This window comes from Jaculus jaculus, chromosome 4 (genome assembly GCF_020740685.1).
Source record: "Jaculus jaculus isolate mJacJac1 chromosome 4, mJacJac1.mat.Y.cur, whole genome shotgun sequence".
Taxonomy (NCBI): domain Eukaryota; kingdom Metazoa; phylum Chordata; class Mammalia; order Rodentia; family Dipodidae; genus Jaculus; species Jaculus jaculus.
Genome location: NC_059105.1, coordinates 12951898 through 12971509, shown reverse-complemented (window position 1 = coordinate 12971509; position 19612 = coordinate 12951898).

The window sequence follows — 19612 nt, the reverse complement described above, 5'->3', positions numbered from 1 at the left end:
GTGTAGGCACAGGGGTCTTTATAAGTCACACATGGAGGCAGGAGAGTCAGAGGAAGAGATGTGAGAGCCACGGTAGACATTGGCATGCTATTGCCACACATGCCTCTAGCCTTTGGCAGCTGGAAGAAGATAAGAGTGGGCATCTAGACCAAGCTTTGCTGGAAGCCAGCTGTTCACAGCCCTGTGCACATTGTCTGTGGCCAGTCTCATGCCATCTTGGCACATCCACATGCAGGCTAGCTTACTACTAGATCATTTCAAATCCATTTCTAGATGTCATGTCATCATCACATCCACGTGTCTCTTCATATGGACCTCTAGGTTGCTTTATGAAAAATAACCACTACACCATTAGCATATGATTTTTTTTTTGAGGATGAGGAAGTGGAGTGAAGGAGAGATAATTTAAGGTAGGAAAGCAGATAAATTCAGGCAGAGTGCCCAGAAGTTGTTCCAAGAGAGTGTCACTCATGAGAAACTCTGGCTCAGGCTTTCAGTCCTTGTGTCCTAAACATAGATATGGCGGAAAAATAGCGTATGCTAGTGGGAATTAAGCACAGAATCAAAGTGCTGGAAGAAACAAAAAATTAAGCTGTTCAGAGAAAATGCCAGATCAGACCCTGGAGCAAAGGTATAGGCATGGTGGATGTGGAACCCTGCTTTGTGAGGCAATAAATAATAAAGCAGATGAGTGCTGGCCAGAATCTTGGGTTTTGTGAGCAAGATATGCATCTACAGTTCCCACTCTCCCCTCCTGTTTCCTTGCATATCAACCAGTTGAGTGGCTATCCACATGCTTATTGTGGAGAGGAGGGCAAACAATTTGCTGTTCTCTTGTTTTTTTTTTTTTTCAAAATTTTTTATTGACACTTTTCAAACATGTATATAATGTATTTTGATCATAATCCCCTCTCATTACCTTATCTCTCCCCATGCCCTGTCCCCCTTATATCGAACCCCTTCTTTTTTCTAACTAGTCCCTCTTATACTTTGATATCATTTTTTCTTTTACCTTCCTCCATCATCTGTGATGGAGTGCTGGTGGGCCCAGTATTGTGCAGGTCTTGTGTAGATAATGATAGTCACTCTGAGGTCATGAATGCAATGGCCACTTTGTGTCCAGAACAAGCATTCCAAAGCACTCCTCCCCATCTTCTGGCTCTGACATTCTTCCCCTCCCCCCATTTGTAATTACAGGGTGTGATAAAGATGGCTCATTCAGTGCTGAGCACCCAGTTATCACTCATTCTCAGCGAGTCACTGCCATCTGCTGAAAGAAGCTTCTCTGACTAAAGGTGAAATACGCTGATGCTTTTGGTTCCATCTCTGGGGTGACTTGAATGCAATGGCCCCACAGCCTCGGGTGTTTTTGATTAAGTTTCCTACTTAGTCTTCAGCTGGTGAAGTAGTTAGTAGGTGGAGCCCTGATGAGGGGAGTGGGTCACCAGGCATGGGCCTTGGGGTGGAGTCCAGCCCTGGGTGTGTGTTCAGAGTGAGCTCTTATTTTCTGGTGCTGGCTGGGTGTCTCTCTGGCATGGATGTATGATGAAGTGAGCCAGCTTTTTCTGCCATGATGAAGCTCACCCCCTGGAGTCTATATGCTTGAAATAAACCCTTGCCCCTCATGAACTGGTTCTGTTCAGGTGTCGGTACCAGCAACAAAAAGGTAACTGAAACAATCTCCATTCCTGCCACCTCCCAGTGTCCAAGTACAGAGCTAAGTCGGGGAAGGCACAGAAGCAAAGGGTCAATTTATGCCTCACGAATGAAAGTCAGGTTTTCTACTTGTGTCCTAACTCAGGATTTTTTTGTCCTACTCTTCCTCATAGGCTTGCAAGTGAGCACCAAATGAAATTGCACACAGAAATATATTTTATAAGTCAGGAACTATTATTCCAATATAAGACCTGGCATTAGGTTGTACTGAACAGTGTATTCTTATTTTCAACAAAATTTATTTTGTACTTCTCATGTTCTTAGCTCTGCTCCGTGGATTCCTAGAGGGCCATTAAGAATCATTGGCAGGTGCTACAAATTCTCCTTCTTTTTATTAGTGGTTTTGTTTTTCTTGTTTGGCAGGGAAGTGATATTTTATGTCACTTTGACCTGACTCCACTGCTGCTGACTGTGGTTCATACGTTTCTGAAATGTAATCTAGTTAAGGGAAAAGCAGATATTTTTCATCCTGGAAAGTCCCGTATGTCTGCCACATTGCTCTGAGCCATAGTGATGGGATTTCCAAATTCTTATCAGTAAGAGAACAACATATTCTTGGGGGACAGAGAGGCCTGAGAGAAGGAAATCTTTGTCAAGACTGTGTAGGAAAAGGAGACTGGAAAAAGAATACAAATTCTGGTGGTCTTTAACTATACCCCTGTTCATTGTGCCTGGGTGGAATATTAGAGGATTATGTGTAAGGAGCTTGCTTTAGGGTCCTGGCTTTGAATCCCAACAAATAAGACCACCCTCTTAAAGAAGAAGTATCTTGTCTACTACAGATATAACAATAATTGTGAGCTGGGTGGCGCACACGTTTAATCCCAGCACTCAGGAGGCAGAGGTAGGAGGATCACTGTGAGTTTGCACACACCTTTAGTCCCAGCACTCGGGAGCAGAGGTAGGAGGATCACTGTGAGTTTGAGGCCACCCTGAGACTACAGAGTGAATTCCAGGTCAGCCTGAGCTAAAGTGAGACCCTACCTCATAAAACCAGAAAAAAAAAATGTGAGAAGTTTTATCTATCTATCATCTAGCTAGAAAACATCTATTTATATATCATCATTTCTTATCTATTTTCTTTGTGTGTGTTTATGTGTACTGGCACATGTATGTGCACATGCATGTGGAGGTTAGAGGACAGCTTCAGGTGTCATCCTCATTAATGCTCTCTATCTCTTTTTGAGGCTGTCTGTCATTGGTCTGGAGCTCACCTATTAGCCAGCAAGCTCCAGTGGTCCTGCTATATCCTCCTCCTCCTCAGTGCTGGGATTACATGCATGCTGCTTGCTAGGGTGCATGTGCGTGTATGTGTGTGTGTGTGTGTGCATCACAGCATACATGTGAAGGTCAGAGGGCAACTTTGGGCATTGCTCCTAAGCTTGTCCCTTGCTTGAGGCATGTTCTGTCATTCATATTGTTCACTGCTGTGTTTGCTAGGATGCTGGCCCATGAGCTTCCAGATGATTCTCCTGTCTTTTCCTAACTTCTTGCCCTAGGTGTGCTGAAATGATAGACACTGGTGCTCCAGTGTCCAGCTTTCCCTGGGATCTGTGGATCCAAACTCACACACTCATACTGTGCGTCAAATGCTTTATCTGTTGAGCCATCTCTCTAGCCCATGCCTGACATTTTTAATGCTGAGGACTCAGAATCAAATTCTGGTCTTCATATTTGTGAGGACTTTGCCCACTTACTATCTCGCAGGCCCTGGGAAAGTTTTAAAAAGGAAATAGATGCAGTTTTTAATGGGGGGGAAGGGAGGAAGAGAATTGGTGCACCAGGGCCTCTAACCACTACTATTGAACTCCAGATGCATGCGCCATCTTGTGTGCATGTGTCACCTTGTATGTCTGGCTTATGTGGGTTCTGAAGATTCAAACCTGGGTCCTGAGGCTTCGCAGGCAAACACCTTAACTACTATGCCATCTGTCCAGGCTGAGATGCAGTTTTAAAGCTGAATGGGATCCATTTGATCAATGACTGTTTTATAAGAATGTGGTCAAGTCAGACACTCGATAAAAATTTGCTCTTTATATAATTTACCACACATTATAACCAGTAGGGCTGCCCTACCATACATAATGGCCTGTTTTAGAAAAGCCAATATTTACTATCCCACAAATACATGAGTTAGAAGGTGATCTTTTCTAGATAAAAGGAATCATTTGTACAGCCTCTTCCAGAATGTCTAAGCTGTGGCCATGACTAACAAATATTGGTTATCTGTGAGCTTTCAGAGATCTAGGAAAAGTAAAAACCCCACATAAGCTGGGCGTGGTGGTACACACCTTTAATCCCAGCATTCGTGAGGCAGAGGTAAGAGGATCACCATGTGTTCAAAACCACCCTGAGACTACATAGTGAATTCCAGGTCAGCCTGGGCTAGAGTGAGACCCTACCTTGAAAAACAACAAACAAACAAAAAAAGAAAAGAAAAAAGAAAGAAACCCCACCACATAGACATGCTTTGTGGGTTTAACTTCTTCTTAATGGTAAATAGATGGCGCATGATGTCTCAGAATGATTGTACCCACTACAGGCCTGTCTGTCCAGCAGATGACCAGCTTGCTTGGTGGTAGTTTAAATAGATGGCCTCCAGTATATTCAGTGTTTTATTACTTTGTAGTTTGCATCTGCAGCCACCTGGCTGTAGGTGTGTCACTGGGCGGATCTTAACGTGTGGTGGTGAGTTTGAGATTTCAATCTAAAGATATGGAAAGTGTGCCTAGCTGGAGTTCCTGAAGTGTGCTGGGCTGTGTGGCTTTTGATTTGTGCTTCTTTGGGCCTGTGAAAGCAGACCAGCTTCTTCTGCCATTATGGAACGTTCCCTGCATCTGTAAGCGTCACTAAATCCCTTCCTCCATAACTGTGCCTGGTCTGGAAGTTCATCTCAGCAAACCTGAAGCTGTCCGCTACACTTGGCACTCAAGGACTCCCTATTGCTGGGAGAGGCACTCTCTGGGCCCTGAGAGTCCCTGCCCTTGTTGCTGGGTGTGCTCCTTTGCTCTGTAGAGCTCTTGCCATTTTTTCCCCCCTGGCCATTTCTTAGGACTGAGTGTGCTATGAGCAGACTAAGAGATGTAGTAATGCACTCTGGGGTTTGGAACAGATCGCCTACTGATTATATATCAGCGTGTTCCTTAAAGTCACTGTGCTGCACACCCGCTGTGTGCATAGCCTCCCCTGGGCTCACAACCTGCTCTGATGGGGTTTGGAGACAGTGCAAACACACTGGTGCCCATGTTTCTCACTATGCTGTGCAGGATGGAGTCCTTTGTCTCTGCTCCGGGAGCCTCATGCGTTCTGCCAGTGCCCCTGACAGGATCACCAGCTGACTTATTTCTTGCATACGGTGCCAGCAAGTCCCTGACCTGATGCTTCTTCTGATGTGACTGTCCTGGGTCTCGATCTACAGATTTTTGGGTGATCTGAGTATTTGTTGACTACTGCTTTATTTTCCTGTCTGTATTTGTTTAGGACTGCATGCTGTAGTAGTAGTTACTGTTCTATTGTCTTAGGCCTTAGCTACCCTAGCTGGTATTTGCTTTAGAATTTTGTTGTCATTTCCTTTTATGTGTAAAAAGGGAATATCACTGCAACTTTGAAATTGACATCATATTTTCCAAGTGCAACTCTTGATTATTCAAAGCAGGGAGAAGATGATGAAATTAGTGAATCTTCACACGGAGGGAAGGGCAATGGCCCTGCAAGTCTATGTAGGATTTATGAACTGATGTTTCTAAACTCTAGCCATGATTTGCTGTGTGTGTTTGCCAATGGTATTATTATTTACTTTCTGTTTTTGTATTTTTTTATGAGAGAGAGAGGGAGAGGATAGGTATGCCAGGGCCTCCAACCACTGCAATCGAATCCAGACACATGCACCATCTTCTGTGCATGTGCGGCCTTCCGTGCTTGCATAGCCTTGTGCATCTGGATTATGTGGGACCTGGAGAGTGGAACATTGGTCCTCAGGCTTTTGAGGCAAGCACCTTAACTGCTAATCCAGCTCTCCAGCCCTTGCTTTCTTTTTTTAAAAAATACTTTTGTTGGCTGTAGAGATGGCTCAGAGGTTAAAGGCACTTGCTTGCAAAACCTGAAAGTCTGATAGCCCTGGGTCAATTTCCCATATAAAGCCAGATGCACAAAGTGACAATCCATGTGGAGTTTTTTTCTTGTTGTTGTTGCAGTGGCAGAAGGTGCTGGAGTGCCCTCTCTCTCTCTCCCTCTCCTCACAAATAAATAAACAAAATAATTTCAAATATTTTTATTACTTTAAAGAGAGAGATAAAAGTGAGTTTTAGTATGTCAGAGCCTCTTTCCTTTGAAAATGAGCTTCAGACACATACAGCACTTTGTGCATCTGGCTTTATGTGCCTACCAGACTGTTAGGCTTTGCAAGCAAACATCATTAGCCGCTGAGCCATCTCTCCAGCCCTTATTTATTTGCTTTATTTTTTTATTAAAATTTTTTTTGTTCATTTTTATTTATTTGAGAGTGACAGACAGAGAGAAAGAGAGAGAGAGAGAGAGATAGAGAATGGACACACCAGGACCTACAGCCATTGCAAGTGAACTCCAGATGCGTGCACCCCCTTGTGCATCTGACTAATGGGGGTCCTGGGGAATTGAGCCTCGAACCGAGGCCCTTAGGCTTCACAGGCAAGTGCTTAACCGCTAAGCCATCTCTCCCGCCCTTATCTGCTTTCTTGAAATCAACTTATATGAAAAAAAAAAATCCCAAGTCTATTTTGAAAGGAAACTTTATATATCTTTTTATTTATTTATTTATTTGGCAGAGAAATAGGGAGAGAGAGACAGAGACAGAAGGAGAGTGAGAGATAGAATGGGTGTGCTAGGGCCTCCAGTCACTGCAAATGGACTCTAGTAGATGTGTGAGCCCCCTTGTGCATCTGCCTAATGTGTGTTGTGGGGAACTGAACCAGGGTCCTTTGGTTTTGCAGGCAAACATCTTAATTGTCAAGCCATCTCTCCAGCCCAGAAACTTTATATTATTATTACAAATGAAAAGCATGTTGCATAACTACAAGATTGTCACAGAATGAGAGCGACCGAAAATAATGCTGTTCATTTCTACTAGACGCTGATTCTCTGAACCTAGGATGTGCATTTGGCTTGCTGAGGAGGGAAATTAGCATGGACTGGAGAGGTGCGAATGGCACACTAGATCTGGGTGACCAGCGCCCTGCCCCTGTGCATGCCCGCCCGTTCCTCCACTCTTGGGTAGCCCCTGCCCACAGCCCCTGTGTCTTACTCATGTAGCCTGACTTGGATACTCAGAAGTAGCAAACGCCATGCTAGCAGTGCTGGCACACGGGGCTCTCCTTCGGTTGCTGCTCTTAGAACACATGGCTGGCACGTGACCCAGCCCAGCCTAGCCTTCTGGGTGATCTAGACACCCACTGGTCCAGCCAATTGCAGATCCGTGTCCAGACACGTAACCGGATGTTCCTAGTCACCCTTCCAGCTGTAGTAGTAACTTTGGCCAAGATCAGCAGAACCTGGCTCAGACCAACAGAATTAATAGCTCTATAGACACAAGAAGACCAATAAATGATACCGAGCTGTGAAAATATTTCACAGTGCTTTCATTGTTCCATGGAAGTCACCTTGGACCTTACAGTAAGGTTGTGCTGTGGCTCAGTACAGTTTCTTCAGTGTTGATTTTGAGTACAACCATCCCCACGACCAGTGATCTCATACTCCAAGAAGCACTGATCCTTTCCAAGCTCCGCCTTTTAGGTTTCATCCTAAGGCTTAGAGAGGTGAAATGATGTTCCTCAGATTTCATAGTAGCACGTGACAAAGATGAGAGCAGACCTCGGGTCTTCTGTGTAATCTGAGTTTATTTCCAGAGCACTGTGCTGCCTTCAGGATTGGTGGGTTTAATCATATTAAAGTGATGAAGAGGGTTGCAGAGTGTTATCATGGCATCTCATGCTTTCTTTATCCTTTCATGAAGGGAGTAGAAATCAAGTTAGCCCATAGAATTGGAAAAAAAAAATTACTTAAAATTTTAGATTATCTTGTGGATTGAACTGTGCTCCAAAACCCCAACATATGCCAAGGCCTTACCTCCTGTACTGGGAGGTATTGTCCTATTTATCAGTAAAGTGTAGGTGTTATTGGGCTAAAAATGAGGCCAGCTGGATCAGATAGTACTAATACAATGTGTCCTTACAGGGATAGAGTTGGACACAGAGATACACGCACAGGCCATGTGGCCACATGAAGATGGTGGCAGAATTATCACTGTCACCAATCCATGGATGCCAAGTTTCAGAGAGCCTTCAGACAGTAGGAAGAGGCCAGACTTTCTCCAAGAGCCTTCAAACTTGGCTCTGCCTTTTGAGCTGGGAGAGGGGAAATTTGTTGTTTTAAAATATCTAGTTTGTGGCGACTTATTACAGGCTATCTGGGGAAAAACCCAGCACACCTTGCCTGTTCCCTTTTGTTTCGAATAAGATTCTATCTATATTACACTCTATGTGATATAGGCAGCAGAGAAGTTGACAGACAAGACAGGGAATCCTGGGATTCAAAGGCAGAAACAAACCCCATGTCTACCTTACAAACAAACCCCTAGATAGAAAGCACCGTTGTGTGGGTCCTTGAGAGCTGAGCTTGTACAGGTGACTGAAATGCAGTGCGGTATGGGGTTTCTTTCCATCAACGAAGGAGGCCATCGTGCCACACAGTCCCTTGGTGCCACTCTGTCTTGTGCAGCAGAGTGAGTCTTTCTTGCAGGATTTTCCTGAGATCATAGAAAACAGAGAAATTCAGCCCTTGGGAGATGGTGGGGAGGGGGGTTGGGATTCACCTAAGACTGCACCTGTCAATATGTTTCATGACAAATGTCTGTGTCTTCAGTATGCGTGAAATCATCTCCTGGGAGTGGGGAGGGTCACAACCAGGGGTGCCCCTACCTCCGTCTTCCTGCTCATTAGGTGGTGGTCCTAACGCTGGCCCTCCTCCTCTGCAGTAGGCGATGATGTTACACTCTGTCGATTACCACCTTCTGCTCCGTCTCCCAGCAGTTGGCAGCCTCCTCCCTTGCTTGTACCGGGCATGACCATTTGCAGTCATTTGCATGTTGAAGTCTTTATTCCGCAGCATCAAAGTGCTAATGGAGACTTAGGAAAGCTATGTTAAGCCAATTTGCTTGGCTTCTAAAAAGCCTTCTCCAGATAATCCAGAAAAATCCACCACTCTGAGGACCCCATTTATGTGCTTACCTTTGGGAGCACATCCTTGCCTTTTGTGTGTGCTGCTCTCATTTGGTAAATTCTGTCAGTGGCCTATTCCAAACATGAAAGTCGTTTACCATGAAAATCAAATGTCGTCATGAAACCCCAAGGCCTGCGTTCCTCCTGAACGTTCAACTGGCAGAAGGTTCCAGATGTCCTAAGGTGCTGCTTCACGAGGCTGGGGAGATTGGTTGGTGGGTCAGTAAACTGTGTCTCAAGCATGAGAACCCAAGCTGGATCCCCAGTGCCTATGACAATGTGGGACATGGTGCCTGTAATCATGGCACTGGAGAGATGGACATGGACTGATCCCGGTGCTCATGGGTCAGCCAGTCTAGCCTAAGGGTGAGACAGTGGCAGATCTTTTGCTCAAAGCAGTGGACAGCATCCCAGAAGAACAATCTACAGGGTTGTCCTCTGGCCTCCACATATCCCCACACAGATGCTTCATTGTTTTCTGTCAACCCGCATTTCTTCATCACTTTTTTTTAAATAAAACAATGCTTAATCACAAAGAAGGCAAAGTGGCCATGGTTACAGGAGAGGGGGAGAATGCAAAAACATCTGCCGAGCCGGATTTGGCAGCTCAGTGAAGTCCTCAGCCATTCCTGACAAGTTGGTTTGGTCGGTGTGTTTGCTGGTGACTCCCAGCTGCCTCAGGATGGCCTCGAACCCCTGCTGCCTCGCGCGCTGATCTGCGGAACTGTGTGCTCATCTGCCGAGCTATGGTACTGAGCTCCTCGGCAGCTTGGTGGCCACGTGACTGAGTGCTGGTTAGTGACGTGCAATTAGCAGTCTGGGAATTTGGGGGATATTCTTTTCCTTCTTAATATAGACATCTTTTCCCTCTCTTCCTTCTCCCATTCTTTTTTTTTTTCCTCTTGGAGTGCCAGGGAACTGAAGCAGCCATCTTGTGAAAATGGAGCAAAGACTAAGAGAATTGCACAAACTTTGCTTTGATGCATTGATTTGCCCAACCAATACCATAAACCAAATCACTGGATTTCCTCCATCTTTGTCTTGTGTGTGTGCGTGTGTTCATGTGGAGACAAAGGTTGAAGTACAGTGTCTTGGGGTGCGCTCCACCTTATCTGTGGAGGCAGGGGCCTCTCAGTTGAACCCGGTGCTTGGTGACTTGGCCAGCCAGCTTGTTCCAGAGATCCGCTGCTTTCATTTCTCCTTCTCTCCATTCACGTGCATGCTGGTGATGCGAACCCAGCTCCTCACAGCCGGCAAGTGCTTTACTGATGTGGTGGGTTGGTTTCTAAGAGCTCAGTGTGCTGTGGATGTTGTGGTGTCTGGAGCCTTAAGGATGGTGAACCAGAGCTGGCACAGGAAGTCCAGCAGAGGGGAGCCCTGATGTCCCTGTGTAGGTCAGACTGGGCCTTTCTCATATTCCCAGGTCACCCTCTAGTGTAGGATCTGATTGGTGATCTGGATAGCTGTTCGTGTGGATTCCCTGGGGCTGTGTGCATCTTAGGGGAGGATGGCTTTTAATGAACAGCTGCTTTGTTCTTTTCCTCACTAATTTCTATTGCTTGACAGAGAAAGGAATCTCTGACTCAGATGATATCCTAGTGTCTGTTGGGGGAAAAAATAATGTATCTCTAAGTGAATTGGGAAGGATGCAGCTTGGGGAATTGAAAACAAAATGTCACTTTTGTATAAAAGAAGTCATTCTGATTAAAGACTCACATATGAAAACCAGAAGCGTGGCTGGCCTGGCTCCTCTCTTTCCCCCAACATGCTCTTTAAAAAATTTGTTTTGGGGTGTTCAAGTAGTCATTTGCCACCGTAGTCTGAAGGGCAGGATTCCACTGGGGTCTCATGCACTAGTTCTACGGGGACCCATGGGGTGCAGTGTCAGCAAGTGGCTAGTCAGGCCACATTGTAGTGGGGTGCTTCAGGCTTTGCAGGGTCTCTCAACCCCCTCAGGGCCTCTGGCTCACACTTATAGGAAGACACTGGTGTGAGCAGCATGCAGGGGATGGAGGGAAAAGCCACTCTATAAAGTCAGGGAACTTTGCTCTGGTTTCTCTCTGAGCCTCACCTGGCCTGGTGTAGGGGTGACTTATTTTTTCTGATTACCCTCCTCCCACACAACTTGACACCAAATATACACATTCTTGAGCAGTGAGAGCAGGGAAGTACCTGAGTCATAACCTTGGCTCCAGGGCCTGAAAGATGCAGTCCTACCTTTTATGTGCTGGCTGGCCTCAGGTAAGTTACTTATATTCTCTGAGCCTCATTTTCCCCATCTATAGAATTCATTCTTAGTAGCATCTAGTGTCCTTGGATAATAAGCAACCATCAAATCTTTCTCCCAGGGCTGCTGGCCAGCTAGGGCATGCCTCAGGTTGCAGAAGGATGCACATTGGGCCCAGGTTGTGGATCTGCTATGTGTGGATTTACTTTGGACCCAAGCTGGAAGGCCCTTGGTAATGAGACATTCTCATGGTGGAGCTCAGAAGCTTCCAGATGGGTGAGTGGGCATCTGTAATACTTCTTTGGCATGAAATTTATGTGCTGTTATATTGCTGCTCCCAAATTCCAAGGCTAAGTTCCACTCACCTCTCTAGGGGATATAGCCCTGCTGTGGAGGGAGGTAGGAAGTGAATATTTATGGAATGAGACTCTAAGTATCACGCTCTGCTGAAACAGATGTTTGGGGAGGATGACGTGGAGTGTGTAGTGGGGCACTGTGCACATAATAAGTACTCACTAATGTTACTGCTCTTTCTGTTACTGCTGCTCTGTCTAGTCTACCAGGCTCCCGTCCCCAGGGCAGAGAAGGGGCTCATGATAGGAGCACACAGGAGTGGCCCGTGTACTATTTAAGGCCTTGCCAGCATGGGTAACTCAAGCTTCATCTGCCAGCATTTAGTGGTCTCTCCTTAGACCTCAAATGGGTCCGTGCATTGCTTCTGAAAACTTCATGTCATTGAAATGCTGAGTCATTTTTATGTAGATATTATATTTGAAGCATGTTAATTCCCATTTGATCTGACTACCTTGTAAACAAAACCCAGAAATGAGTGGATGGGAGGGTAGATGGATTCTGATGTATGAAACGGTATTAAATGTCTATACTTGAATCCCACCAAACCCAGCTCAGGTCCTTGTCATGAAAATGGCACTTTGGGGGGCTGGGGAGATGGGTTAGTGGTTAAAAGTGCTTGCTACTACCGTTTCTTAGAGAAGGGACCAGATTGGCTTGAGCTCAAGCTTTGTCTGTTCTTTGATATTTTTCTACTCTAGAGCTTAGATAATAAAGTATCATTTCCTATTTTTAAAGAATAATTTATTCATTTATTTGCAAGGAGAGACAGAGAGAAAGAGAGAGAGGGAATGGGTATGCTAAGTAAGGCCTCTTACCATCGCAAAGGAACTTCAGACACATGGGCTGCTTTGTGCAAGTGACTTTACGTGGGGACCATGGAACTGAATCCAGGCCATCAGGCTTTTAAAGCAAGCACTTTTAACCACTGAACTATCTCCCCAGGCCTCAAAGTGCCATTTTCATGATGTGGGCCTGAGCTGAGTTTTGTAGGATTCAAGTACAAATATTTAATACCATTTAATATATCAGAATCAATCCACTCATCCACTCATCCATCCATTTCTTAACGAAGCAGATGTTTCTGGGGCTTCTGCCATGCACCCCATCAGCCTATAATGGTAAGTATCTGAGACATGTCCTGGAAGGAGTGGGGGGCTCAGGATTGCTGTGGCATTTTCAGACCTACTTGGTTGCCACACAAAGGCAAGATGTGGGTGGTGAGGGCCAGAGCCAGGGAGCCTGCGCTTGCTCCTTGCACCTGTGTTGCTTGACACTGTGTGTCCTTCATGACCCATGTGCAGCCTCCTTTGTGTGTCCTGAGAACAGTCACTGAGTTTAACTACACCACTCTTTCAGGAGACCTTGGAAAGCTGAGATTTCCAAGAGAGTCCTAGACATCTCCAGGACCTCAGCACCCTGTTGGCCCACACAACCACACACAGCGTCCCTCTTCTGAGCACTCAGTGATGATGGAGCAGTGGGGTCCGTGGTCAAGAGCTGGGTGGCAGGGGCCTGGGCTGCGGCACTGAGCTTACAGCTGCAGGAAAGTTTGGGAGGCGGTCTGATCGTACTCCCTCCCAACTCTTTGTCCAGCTCCTTGTCTGAGAAAGAGATAGGAGGGAGGGGGAGGATGAGAGAGAGAGAGAGAGAGAAAGAGAGGGAGGGAGAGAGGCAGGGGCAGGGTTGGGAATGGGCATGCCAGGGCCTCTTGCCAGTGCAAAAGGATGGATAGATGGCCTACTCTGATGTAGGTGGTTTGATTCTCTAGTTCCTTAGTCCCAAACCTTAACCGAATCTACGAACAGCTATGAGGGGAACCCAGACAATTTGTCTTCATTTTGTGGATGAAGAAATGGGTTCAGAGAGAGGAAGAGTCTTGTGCTATCCTCCTGGAATCCTGGCTGACCCTGTAGCTTCTTTCTCCTCTTCAGATGCCATAATATTCTTAAACCCATGATATATCCCAAGCTTGCCAGCACTTACCTGTCAGTGGTGCCAGGAAGAGGCCAGAGGAAGGAGGAGCAAACAGGGAAGGAGAATTTTCCCTTCTTTTTGGCCCCCACCACTACCCCCAACCTGGACTTTTCAGGTGAGTAATGGACCACTCAGGAACCAAACTCATGGAAGCCTGTCATGGCCTGGCTCAGCCTGGACTCACTGGGTCTGGCCACTGTGTGCCAGAAGGGCTTCCTACGTCTACTACTTCCTACTGATTGGTCCCTTGGCTTCAGGTCCTCTTCAGCCTTGGTGTGCTGTGGACATGGGGAGCCTCTCTTCTGTCTTCTGGGTAAGTTCTAGATTCCAGAGGTCCAGAACCTTCACAAGCTGCAAAGGGATCTGGTTGCTTTGCGCTGCCCACTCTCCCAGCCCTCTACTAATTGCTGTAGACCCATTGTTTGCTCACAGCAAACCTGATCCTCATTTTCCTACGGTAAGAAGTGATGTTTCTTTCATATGGACAGGGCACTGTGAATCCGGGAAAGGAAGGCTGTTTATTATCTTTTTCCAGATTGCACAACCAGCCCACAAAAAGCTCACTCTTTCCATCACATGATTCTGTCTTGTCAGTACTGGCTGCTGACATTGAGCCAGCCACTTCTTATCCGTCATGTGCATTCTCACAACTCTGCCTTTATATCCCCTCCATAGATCAGGCCACAGAGCCAAGGCACACAGGAGTTGAGTAACTTGCCCTAGGTCCCACGGTGAATACATTATAGCTAGGTTATGGAGACCTGAAGCTGTGAGTCTCCCAAACCCCTGCGATATTCCCATTGTCTCTGAGGCCCCTGGGACTTCTGTATGCTCTCCTAGCAGCCTTCTGAAGTAATGTGTTTGGTAGGAATCTGGTTAAAAACATAAGAAAAGCATTAAGGGGCTGGGAAGGTGGCTCAGCGGGTGAGTGTGCTTTCTGTGCAGGCATGAAGATGTGAATTCAGTCCTCAGCACTCATGAAAACCCTGACCATGGCTGCACGTACCTCTAACCCCAGTGCTGAGTTGGACGGGGGTCGGGGAGGTGGGTGGGGGAGAGCTGGAGACAGCAGGAGAGTCACTGGTGCCCTATGGTGTCAGCCAGTCTAACTGGAAAACAGAGAGCTCCAGGCTCAGTGAAAAACCCAGAGAAATAAGGTGGAAGCGTGCTAGGGGACACCTGATGTCTTCCTCTGGCCCCCACACATGTGTGCACTGGGTGTGTGGATCTGCACACATAGGTACACATACCACACACATACTACATACACACCAAGTAAACCATACATACTATATACATACACACTTCACAACTTTAAGAGCAGAGGTATCAAAGAAAATATATCTAATTTCAGGTCATCCTGTGTGTATGGTGTATTGAGCATTCAGAACACCTAAGTTATGGGGGACACCTGAATCAAACCACCATGGTCAGCTTCCCAAGTGCTGGGATTTGGGTGTGAACCACTATGCTCAGCCACAGTACTGGATCGGTTAGATGTTCTGAATGCTGGGACCCCAGCTGATGGCAATTTGGAATTAAGGCCTCTTGGAGGCAGTGTATTGTTGGGGATGGGCTTATGGGTGTTATAACCAGCTTCCTCTTGCCAGTGTTTGGCACACTCTCCTGTTGCTGTTGTCTATCTGATGTTGTCCAAGAGGTGATGTCCACCCTCTGCTCATGCCATCATTTTCTCCTGCCATCATGGAGCTTCCCCTCAAGTCTGCAAGCCAAAATAAACCTTTCCCCCCACCCCCACAAGCTGCTCTTGGTTGGGTATTTTCTGCCAGCAATGCAAACCTGACCGCAACAGGAAGTGAGGTTCTACCCCATGTGTTGCTGGTTCCCAGGTTGGCTGTATGAATGTGTGACTCTCAAACTTCGTTTCTGGGAATCTCCTAGTGTATTCTCATTTTCTGGTCTTCAGCTTCCTGAGTGTTTGTTTCACAGCTGTTGCTCACAGTCCTGGCTGGGCCCTTCTGGTCTGCATTGGACCTCTTCAAATCAGTTGAGCTCCTGCCTTAGCGAGGGAAGCCACCAGGCACCGGGGGCACCAGGAAACTGACTGGTTTCTTGCCTGGACCCCAGTCTCAAGCCCAGAATATATAGCCAAAAGAAGAAATGTGAAAAAAATGTTCTCTCTAAGCCGGGCGTGGTGGCGCATGCCTTTAATCCCAGCACACGGGAGGCAGATGTAGAAGGATCGCTGAGAGTTCGAGCCCACCCTGAGACTACAGAGTGAATTTCAGGTCAGCCTGAGCCAGAGTGAGACCCTACCTTGAAAAACCAAAAAAAAAAAAAAAAAAAAAAAAAAAGTTCTCTCTAGCAATATTTAGCATTATTGCTGTGGTTTCTTCTCACTTTGGAATAAAACTTCTTTTTTTTGTCGACCTCTCAACGCTGCTATATAAACTCAGATGCTCAGGGCTCAGCTTACTAGGCAAATGCGTGAAGCTCACCCTAGGTGACTGGAATTGTGAGATTTTGTGCATCTTCTAATATGAGTACAGGTCCAGTTCTAATCACCTTCACTTCTCACTTCCTAATTCATTTCCCTGTTTCTACTCCTGCATTTTCTCCTCTCCTCGGCAGCTACCCTGATCCTTCTAAACTGTGAGTCTAACCATGACACTCCTTTGCTCAGTGTCCTGTCCCTAATGGTTCCTCATTGTTCCTTTGAGAAAAAGAAGAGCCAGAGTATTTCCGGTGGCCTCTGATGACACTGACTATTGGCTCAGCAGAGCTCTGGTGTCCGTGTGGACGTCACTGCAGCATTAAAGTGGCTGCGGAAGATGAGAGGAGGCACGGGCGAGGGCGGCTGTGCCCCAGTGCATCACGTGCCTGAGCAGGAGGAGACGGTTTGGCCCGCGACTGACCCCTCTGGGGGACTTGGCTTTTGAAATTTCTTGGTCCTTTTGTCTTCTGGTCTTGTTTTGTGCTTCAGCCTCGCATATTTCTGCAAATGTACCAAACCTTTGCTTGGGTCTTGGCACTGGCTAGTCAATGTAGAACATTCTTCGCCTATGTCTCTGAGTGACTCATCTTCTTATGCCCGTTTTCTCTGCTGATAAGTCACTACAAGAGCCCTCCCTGATCTCCTTATTTGAAATAGCAACGCGACCTATTTTCTCAGTGCCCTGTCCTCTTCATTCTGCTCAGCAGCTTTTGCCAACCTGGTAGAACTACCCGCTGCATGGGTAACTACTTCCTGCAGCAACTATTGCCAAATGCTTAATGCTAGGCGGCTCTCAGGGGCCTGGAATCCCATCCAGAAAAAAACACAGGCCTTGCTATCGGTGTACTTAAAGTCCAATGGGGAAGACTCGATAAGAGGAGCTTAAGTGAGGCTGAGAGATAGCTCAGCGGGCACAAGATTTGCCTTATAAGTACGAGGACCTGACTTTGAACCCCGGGCACCCACAAAAAATATGCCAGACATGAAGGTGTGCCTGGAATCTGCAATCCAAATCCTGGGAAGGTGGAGACAGAGGTTCCCTGGGACTTGCTGGTCCACCAGTTTAGCCTAACTGTTGAGCTCCCCGCTAATGAGAGAGCCTGTCTCAAAAATAAAATATTGAGAGAAGGAGAGAGAGAGAGAGATCGCGTGCGCACGAGAGAGAGAAGGGCAAGGGAGGAGAGAGGAGAGGGGACTGTTGACAGCATTTCTGAAGAACAGTACCTGAGATTGTCCTTTAGCCTACACACATATATACTGCTGCCACGAGCAGACACACACGTTAAAAAAAAGAGAGGAGCTTCAGTAAACAGAATCAGAGGTAGAGGTTCGTGCTATGGGAACAATGAGTCTGGGCAAGAAGCCAAGTTGTGCGGGCTCGCCTCTCCATTTCTTTCTCTGCTTCACTGTGAAGGTTACCTGAGTTACAGCAAGCTCAGCTTAGAGTTGGATGCTGGAACTGCTGACAAACTCCCAGCACCGACAGGGGGCGCCACAGCTCTGCAGAGAGTTGCTATCGCAACAGGGGCAGCCAGGCTTCTGAACATGGTGGGAAGGGAGGTGAAGGCCTTAGCCAAGGGACTGGGAAGTTGGAAGTTGTGGGATGTAACAGGATCTGAACACAAGGGCTGCACCGCAAGTGTTTTTCATGGAGCGCTGCCTAAACTCCAGGGCCTTGTAGAACAATGCACTTCTAAGTTAGATGCTTAATAAATCAGTCGAGTATGCATCATTCTGCGGCAGCAGAGCCTGTGTTGTGTCTTAATGCTTAATTATCCAGCGCAGAATCTGGGTTGGGCTTTCTATCATCTTGGGTGTGTGGCAGGAACTGGCCCAGGTTTAATTGCTCTACCTGGGAATGGATTCATTTGCATCTTAGCCAAGAGAGGCATTCTGATTGATATTTAAATGGAAGAGAATCATGGACTCAGAGAACTAGACCTTGATACAGTCCTTAGCTGTGATCCTACTCCAGACTGCTGATGCCACTGATGGGGAAAGTGTAGCTCACAGAGATAAGTGGCATTTGGGGCTTCAGTTCTGTCTGTTCAATTCTTTGAATCAAATACTGGCTTTACCATTGTAATAGATTCTCAGGACATTACTGATGCCCTTCCTGCACCTGGGACAGGTCCATGACACATCCTCTAATCCTTATCTGGCTCTAGGTTTAAAGACCTACCAGAGGAAGCTGTGCCTTATTTATTTGAACACAAATGAATAACCAGAAAAATAAAATAAGCAAAACCTCCATATTTGAAGGACCCTCAGGCACTCAGTGACCCCCAAACCCTCAGATTCAAGGGAAGAGGAAAAACAAAACCTTCTTGCTGAATTCTGCTGCCTGCCAACTTCCCAGTGCCCAGCAAGCATTCTCTGGAATGGAGCTGGCCGTGCAAGATAGCTAGACAGCCCCAATGCAAACCAGGCTTTCCATTCTGGTTTTTGTAATTGATTTACATAGGTCTGCTTACTCTATGCTCTGGGTGCTCCCTTTGCGTTTTGTTCCATCTGCACAGCCTCCCTTTTCCAAGCTCACTTGGTGTTTTGGCTTCCTCAGCTTTGCTATGTGAGGCCAGTGCTTGGCTGGAGTTTGATCTGCAGAAACACTTGGATGTTCCATCCCAGGTTATAGAGTGACTGTGGGGGTCAAAGATGTGCCAACGTCCCCATGACCATCTTTTCCAGCAAGGCTCCATAGTAAAGGACCATTTGTTATAGTCAGCATCTCTTATCTCCAAGGCTAACTGTATTTACAAGTAGCTAGGGTCATAGCCCATGTAATCAGAGTGGCTATGTGTCAAGTATAAATCAGTGACTTCAAGATGTCATGATAGAGGTGGCTAACTTTTGGGTACCCACCTTTAGTCTTTGTTGAGAAATAGTCCTAGATGAGAAATTCAAATTAAAACCATAATGAGCCATTATTACCCACCCACTCTGATGGTTAAAATAGTAAAAGACCGCCAATAGTAAGTGTTGACAAGTAAAATTCCCATATGTAGCTGGCATATGGTGTAGATTGGCACACTCAGTAGAAAATCACCGTACAGGACCGTGTAGAGATAATGATATTCCTCCCCTACATTTGAGGCATCATGTTATGCAATCTTTCACCAAAGGGAGTCTACAGTTCCTTTCTTGTTGCTGAGACAAAATACCTGACCAGAAGCAGCTTCTTCAAGGAAAGGGTTCATTCTGATTTGCAGTTTCAGTGGGAAGTCTATCATAGCAGAGAGAGCGTGGCAGGAGCAGACAGTTGGGAGTCCCATCTTCACATCAGCATGGAGGAAGTAGAGAGCGTGAGCCATGTAGGGTGAGTGGAACAGGATTATAACACCTCAAAGCCAACCCTCAATGATACACTTCCTCAAGACTGGGCCTACTTCCTAATGGCTCCACAAAAATCCCAAACAGTGTCACCAACTGGGGATCAAGTATTCAAACATATGAGGCTGTGAGGGGCATTTTATATTCAAGCAAGCACAGGGAGTGAGTGCACATGTCCACTGAAACACATGCCCCACAATGTTTATTTATAGTGCTACAATGCTGGAAACTAAATGAAAACGTAATACCAGAAACACAAATGGATAAGTGAATCTATCCAAATGGATAGAAAATCTCATGTACTCT